Below are 8,607 nucleotides of genomic sequence, written 5' to 3'. Positions count from 1 at the left end.
GAGCTTGTTCATCTGATTCTCACCAAAAATTACTTTATGTATGGGGCGGAGTTTTATGAACAGAAGAATGGGACCGCAATGGGCTCAAACATAGCGCCATCATACGCTAATCTTTATATGGCGTCCTATGAAGAAACCCATATTTACCCTATATTTGGTCCACACATACTCCGCTACTATCGTTATATTGACGATGTTTTTATTCTTTGGTCTGGCACTGATATTGAATTTGGTCTAATGGTTGAGCATCTTAACGGCTTGGATGAGCCTGTGAAGTTTACTCACAATATTAAACACGATGCCATTGAATTCTTAGATGTTAAATTGTACAAGGAGGGATCCTTACTTGCCTCTACTCTTTTTAAAAAAGAAACTGACAGGAATACGTTTCTACACCCCACTAGTCAGCATCCGGCATCGCTGAAGGAAAGCCTACCAATATCGCAATTCTTGCGTGTTTTAAGAATCAACTCGAGCACCGAGAATGCTAAGCGACAGATTGAAGATATGCGGGGGCGTTTCCTGGATAGAGGGTACTCACCAAAAGTGATCGAACGCTGCCTTTCAAAGGCCTACAAAAAATTTCACACACCACAGCAGCACAAACCTAACAAGGCCACAAACCGAATGGTCCATGTAAGCACATACGACCACACTTCGGGCCTGACCAAATCGATTTATAAAGAACTTTGGCCTATAGTAGGCACTGACCCAGCACTAAAATTGGACACTAGGACCTTACCGATGAGTGCATATCGACGTGGTCCAAACATTCGACAAATGCTGATGCGCCCAACAATGCACCCATCACCAAAAGCCACATCCTGGCTAATTGGGGGCAAAACTGGGTGCTTTAGATGCGCAACCTGCACCACCTGCCGATCGATGATTGTCGGCACGACATTCCCCCACCCACATAGTGGTGAGAAAATTAAAATAAGGAAGAAGCTTCTGTGCACAATGGACTTTGTCATCTACATCTTGATGTGTCCGTGTGGTTTGTATTACACTGGCCTCACGACCAGATGTTTTCGTGAACGTATGGCCAACCACCGTACTTCAATCAGGGCAGCCTATGCCGCAGGCAGTTCCGATAAACCGGTGGCCAGACACTTTTTGAAAATGGGGCATCAGATCTCAACTCTACGCTGTATGCTGATCGATCATGTCCCCAAGGACCCCAGGGGTGGCAATCGTGAGCTGAAACTCAAGAAACTCGAGGCAAGATGGATCTCTCGCTTGAATACCATCGACCCTAAGGGTCTGAATGAATATAATCATCTTAACATCTTCCTTCATTAAAATTATGATAATACCTTGTCCTTTACCCTGGACTGCCCAATCACCATCGGACTGTCACAACCTTGCTGACACCCTTATATATATTTTTTCCTGTTTTTCCAATTTTTTTTCATTCTGTAGCCACTGGTTAAATTTGTGTGACACAGGATTTTTTGATATACTGTGCCACCATCGTTGTCTTTATACATGTCTAAATGTTTGTGTGTGCTTTATATGTTTTTTATCTTAGATGTTTCATGTTATACAGCCCCCTGCCACTTTGCCATGCACAGCTTGTTGTACAAATTTTGCCCATATATCTTTCCCTGTGCTTGCGCTCCATTGTGCTTAGACACTGGAACGCAAAGCGCACTTCCGGAATCACGTGTCTTGCTGTTATCCCGTACATCGGGTACAGCCCTTTGAATCTCCGGCCGCTGCTGAGTAACAGCATTACATGCGTTCCATTCACAGAACACTGTGAGACGCAACACGCACTTCCGGCATCGGGTGCGTGTCACCGCCCGGACTTCCGGGTTTGAATACACCACGCTAGACAGCGTGTGTTTTGCCTGCATAGTAAGTGTTTATTTTTCTATTGTGCCTTGTCCGCATACTTTATTGTGTCTTCAGCCATTTAATATGTTTCTTATACGTGGTTCACGTGACTCTTATGCTTTATTCAAGTACTCATTATGCGTGTCAGCAATGCTGACCAATCAGAGGCTACCTCACACAGCTGTGCTATGTAATTTGGCTGGGGGGGTATATAGGTGAGCTTGGCATCATGTGTCAGTGTTACTTTGACTTCTCTGGTGTACCTTTGGACCTACTTTGTGTCTTGACAAAGGCCCCATGCGGGTCGAAACGTCGACTATTATGTGTGACTATTAAAATTGGCTGACTTTTGCTGCTATGGTGAGTGCCCTCGCTTTTTATTAAGCACTTTGGAATATAATTGGCTATCCGGATTGGATGACCTTTTGCTGTGCACCCCGTTTATGGTTCTGACATTTGGATGTGAGTGCGGAACCCCCTGGCTATATATATATATATATATATATATATATATACACACACACAGATAGATATATAGATAAAGATAGAGTTACATAAATACAGCATGATAGACAAATACATAGACAGACAAATAAAGATAGATACAGCATTAGATTGATAGACACAGCATGTATTGTGTGTGTGTATAAATATATATATATATATATATATATATATATATATATATATATAGATATATATATATATATATATATATATATAAGTGTGGAATGGCGCACTTCTCAACTTCAGTCCATAATATATTAAACAATGTCCATAACTATATATATATGCAATGTGTGTGTGTGTGTGTGTGTGTGTGTGTGTGTGTGTGCGCAAAATAAATATAACGTGTAGAGAGATAAGAAGAAATAGATGCAAATGTACCTGATGTTTCACCTCCATGTGCGGTCTCTGTAACTAAATAGGCCACAAATAGGAGGAGGAAAGTAATGCGCTCCATCCTCTCTCGCCTCAGTGTACAGAAATGAGGCATTCTCTTGTTGGATTCTATTATGACATCACCACATTATGATGTCACTAATGATACCATGTGATTTAGGAGGAAGAGAGCATGAATGGTGCTACATAATATAACTACAGATGCGTCCACATGCAGCTGTCTAGTCATGTCTCGGTAGCGATGAGTGTTATTTTATGGAACTTTTTCTATTACAATCCATCTTATCCACAAAACATTGTACAATTACAGCTGTATCTGCATACAAATTGGCACTTTACACATGTTATGTGTAATATTATGGGTAACATGACTTGTACTGCCCCTGTGCTTGCATGGGTTATCCACTTTCCTCCCACAATCCAAATATATACTGGGAGGTAAGATATGATTTATGCTGTCGATGTATAGTACAAGCAGTGCCGGCTCTCCCTTTAGGCAGCTGCCTAGGGAGCCATGATCTGGGAGGGCGCCACCAAGTCTGCCTATCACAAAATCAAGGATGTCTATGAGGATCCTTGTTGTACTTAATGCAGGTGGCTGCTGCGGAACTTATGAGATCTCACCTCCATACTTACCCTTGAAGCATACTTTCCTAATTTTCTGCCCCCTCCTCCTTCTACTCTGTTGTGGGTGTCAAAATGAGACCTCCAGGAAAAGCAGGGGACTTGCCCACCTACCCAAGGGGCTGGGAGGACCACCTGATTTTTGGGAGCCTCCCTGCCCTTCCGGAATGAGATGGAAAGTGGGTATTGTTGGCAGTATTGGGGGGAGGTCATTAGGTTGAAGTTTTGCCTAGGGTGCTGAGAAGCCTTACACTGGCCCTGAGTACAAGTCACAATATTGCATTACAGATAATATATATAACAGGGTTGCCTACCCTCCCGGAATGGCCGGGAGGGTCCCGGAAATCGGGTCCCCCTCCCGGCCCCCCGGAAAGGGGGGCAACCCTCCCGCATTAACCCCAATCCCCCGCGATCTGCCCCTCGGCGGGGGGGTCCGTGAGTAAAAGGACGCGATCGCGTCATTTTAACCCCGCCCCCCGCCGTGCAATGCCTGAAATACCGGCATTGCACGACGGGGGGGCGTGGCTAAAGTGACGCGATCACTGTAGGCACGCCCCCCAACAGGGAAGCCCGTCTGTGGCTCCGCCCCCAATCTGTCTCTTAAGCTCCCGGCGATAGCCCCGCCCCCCTGTATAACGGAGCTGGCTGCCCTCTCCCGGAAGGCAGCCAGCAAAAGTCGGCAAGTATGATATATAATCAGGCTTGCCTGATCGCCCGGAAGGCCTCCTGGCCCCCCGGGATGATTGGTAAGTCTCCCGCTTTTTGCCTAGAGCCCCCCCAACCCCCACCCCCTTCCTCGCTGATTCAATTACTGAAATTCATGACTCCGCGGAGAGGGGGCAGTGCTAAAATGCCGCAAGTAGCATTTAAGCCCTGCCTCTTCTTCACTTGCCTGCGAATCATGACGTTTTTGGGGGGTATGGGGGCCCAGGGATGTCAGCCCTGTCCCCACCCCCCAACGTATTGCCTCTCCGGGCTTCTCCCAGAGAGGTGGCAATAAAAGCAGGCAAGTATGTATATAATATAAATTGAATTGTGAGTTTATTAGTTTACTGGGGGAAAGGGACTTCTGTCTGTTTTGACTACTGACATGATGAATGTGATTCCATTAAGAGTTGAAAGATCAATGCACTGGCAGTTGTTCACTGCAATATGGTTGTGCTCAAGAATTATCGCTATGATTGCAGTTGTCCAGTGTTTATAAACAACGTACACAGTGTTTGTTGTGCAGTGCTGTGATACAGGGGTTCCATTGCAAAAACAAATGTCTATGTGTTTGTGACTTTGGTGTTTATTTGCTAAGAAGGGAGAGCTACTGTATTGAAGATGGGATGTTGCTACAGGTAACCACTCAGAATCTACTTATCTATTTAGCACCTTCTAGAACAGGGCTGGGCAACACCGGCCCTCCAGATGTTGATGAACTACACATCCCAGCATGCCTTGCATCAGTTTCAGCATGGCCGCATAGCAAAACTAATGCAAAGCATCCTGGCATGTGTAGTTCATCAATATCTGGAGGGCCGGTGTTGCCCAGCCCTGTTCTAGAAGATAATAGATATAACCTGATTGGTTTCGCATAGCAACATCCCATCTACAATAGAACTCCAATCTTAGTAAATAGCCCCTTACAGTCAGAAAATATTTGTATTATCTGTCACAGTGCTGTTGATATTTTCTGTATGGAAACCAATGTATTTTTTATGAATGTAGAATTTACAATATAAAGAGAAAAAATCCAGGTTATTGATTTTTTTCCCTATTTAAAAAAATGACCCCATAAATATTGTTTTTATTTTGTATTAACTGATCCACGTGATGTCCTTAGTGTTAATATGGTGCCCTCTGCACCTGTCCCCACAGCCCGCAGGCTGTTTGTCCCCTTGCGCTGTTGCACTCTTGAGTGACAACGCACTCAGCCAGTCAGCAGCCATCGTGCCTTATCCATGTCAGCACGCCTTTTTCCAGCTGTGACTGTCCGCAGTCTCCTACAGTATGTGAAGGGAGAAGTTCTCTGAGGTATCCGGCGCTGTGCTGTGGAGAAACGGAGACCACACTAGATGCTAGGGAGAGCATACAGCCAAAGCTCACCAGCAATTAGCACGTGCCGGGGAACGGGTCCTGTCAGCTACTGTCAGTTCCTATACAGTGTATATATATTGCACCAAGCACTAGAGCCACTGAGATCCTCACAGATGTAGCTAGTCTGCACTTCCATTACCCTCCAGCTCAAGCTACTGAACCAGGGCCGGCGCCACCACTACGCAGCTTTAAGCATTTGCCTAGGGCGCCGGCCACTGGAGGGCGGTACTGAGCTGCTGGAGGAGCAGCAGCAAGAAAGGTCCCGCCAAGGAGAGCGGGAGGAAGGAAGTTATTGAGGTGAGTGAACCCCCCCGAGGCTAGTCAACGGACTCTTCCCCCCCCACCTCTACCCCCGGCTGGTCATCGGACCCCCCCCCCCCCCAGCTGGTCATCAGACTCACCCCCCCCCCGCTGGTCATTGGATCCCCCCCTCCCCCCGCTGGTCATAGGACTCACCACCCCCCCCCCCCCACTGGTCATCAGCTAGCAGCGGTCGCGGCCCCCTCCTGCATCAGTCGCCCGAGTCTGCGGTAATCTTCGGCCGCAGCACAACCCCCACCCACCCCCCCCGGCTAGTCACCGCCAATGTTCGGCGGGTGGCAGGTGGCCCCCCCTCCCCCAAAGCAGGTGAGCGGCAGCCGGGTGGCGGGGCGCTCCCTTCTCCCCCCCTGCCTGGAGCGCTGCCATACCTGGGCCCTGTACAGAACGATAATCTTAATCAGCTTTATTGGCCAGGTATACTTGCGTATACTAGGAATTTGATTTGGATTGCTGTGTAAGTACCTGCACTGCACCATACACTGTATACACCCACCTGTTATACTACTATATTGCATACATGCAGTTAACCCTTGACTACTGTTAATTCTGTGCTCACTGAAATTAACCACATACCTGGTTAAGCTTCTTAAAGTGTGTGGTCTAACAACACCACAAGCCAGTGGCGTAAGTTCGTCCCAGTTGCCCGGAGGCAAGATGAATATTGGTGCCCCCCACACACACACATTGTTATTCAAAATATATATAGTCTGTTATGAAATATATATTATATATAGAACTCAGCCACAGAAGCAATTTTGATGGCTTTCAATTAATGGATTTAAACTGGCAGTGGTGGAGAAGTGCCCCCTTGAGAGCAGGAGCCCGGCGGCAGATGACTCCATTGCCTCCCAGAGTTCTGCCTCTGCCACAAGCACCGCTATATACTCTGCCAACACTTAGGAGTTTGAGTCATTAGCTAGAAACTGACATTCCCAGTTACCACCCCAATTCTTAGTAAATTTCCAATTTTCGATTGAAAGTACTTGTGATTTAGTTGATGGTGTATTGTTTTCTATTTGCCAATTCAGATTTATTTTGCAGTTCAACTTCAAATCATAACGTTTATAAACACTTTAGTTTTCTCACTGGGGTGCTGCTCTGAGCTTTCTGGTGTATGCTGATTTTTAGGGTGCCACACCCTGCACCAAGATATAGCAATAGGGACCTCCAATACTCTATTATCATGTGCTCTTTATATCTGGTTACTTGTATCATTCAGTGTTTTTTGGGGGGGAATTTTTATTTTTTTACTCAGGATTACCCCTCCCTATTAAGCACCTAAGTGATATCAGTAAACTGAAAGCCAAAAAATAACCCTAAGGTTAATAGGAGCACTGGTACAGTGTACTTTAGCGTCTGCAAGTATATAGGTCTTAAAATCACCCCAATATGAAACGCCTTGTCATATATTTCAAAGGGACGCCTTTGTTTCTTCAATACTTTGTATTAAGGTAGTGTGGAGGAGTTTTTTTTAACAAACATTGCTACCCCTCCCATCCGATTCTTCTGTCTATCCTAAATAAAGTATACTCCGGTATAGCTATTTCCCAGTCATGGTTTTCACTGCACCATGACTCTGTAATAGCCACAATATGTAGATCAGGGGGTGCTCAAACTATTTTGCTCTGGGACCCATCAGACAATAAAAATTATTAAAGGACCCCAGTTACTACTGAATGGCTGGCACATGTGTGGTCAGTGAAGTTAAGGGACCGCTTTTGTGACAGGGAGGCAGTGGGTAATGGGGTGGATGGAAGAGGGTGACAGGGGGATGGAAGAGAGAAGCAGTGGGTGTTTACTTAATGAGTTATACCTTGTCCCCCCTCCACACACATTAGCCTCATGATCAGCGACAAAGAGTCGTGACCCCATGCTGAGGTGGTCGGGACCCACTTTGGGAGAACCGCTGATCTAAGCCCACCACTTGCAAGTTCTGCCAATGCACGAGTGCTTCATGTGTTTTTTGCCTCCATCTCGCCTTCATTGTCACTACCACTACCTGCTTGCCCATGCAACAGGCTCAGCAGATCACTCAGAGCGAAGAGCTGGAGGGGAGATAGGGTGTTGAGGGCATTTATATGGCATAAATCACAATTTTTTTTTATTTTTACCATTATTGCATTTTACATATAATGTTATTATTTTTATTGACACTTTCACATTGGCCCTCATTCTGGTTGGGACCCAACATTGCAAATTGCAACTGCAGATGTGAATATGCACATGTACAGGTCTTCAATGCGGGCACCCTTGGAGACTTGCACAGTCTCCGAGGTGATCACAGTAGGGAGGGGGGGCGTGCAGGAGGCATGCTGGGGGCTTTGCATGGAGATGGCCAGTGTTATCCTGGGCACTGGCACTTTGCCCACATCAAAAATGGCCACAGGAGGGCTGCTGCGCATGCACGACAGCTCACAGCACCTCCCATGGACCATCAAGTGCGGTGGCGGCAGCAGCGGGCTCCCAGCTCCCGTTCCCCCATCTGGAGGCTGCAGAATGGAGCAGGTGAGCCCTCCGCCCCGCATTACAAACACCGCCGCCGTCCCGCATTATAACAGAGGCCACCACCCCCCGCAATACATAGGAGGCCGCCTACCCCCCCCCATGACATACGCCCCACCGCCAGCACCTATCCCCCCCTGAGCTATCTAATACATACGTGTCGCCGCCAGCGCCCCCCGGCTGCTGCCGCCGCCATCACAGCCCGCCCCGGCTGCCGCCAACACCCCCCCTTCCCCCCCCCTGGGCTGCTACAAAATGTATCTTTCACAGGCTGGATTGCAGTCCCAATACGCCCCTGGATATAGGAGGGAAATACAAGGACAGCCACCAGTAATA

Source organism: Crinia signifera, chromosome 4 (genome assembly GCF_055691185.1).
Source record: "Crinia signifera chromosome 4, ASM5569118v1, whole genome shotgun sequence".
NCBI lineage: Eukaryota > Metazoa > Chordata > Amphibia > Anura > Myobatrachidae > Crinia > Crinia signifera.
The sequence above is the reverse complement of the archived record's forward strand: the minus strand, read 5'-3'. Positions refer to the sequence as shown.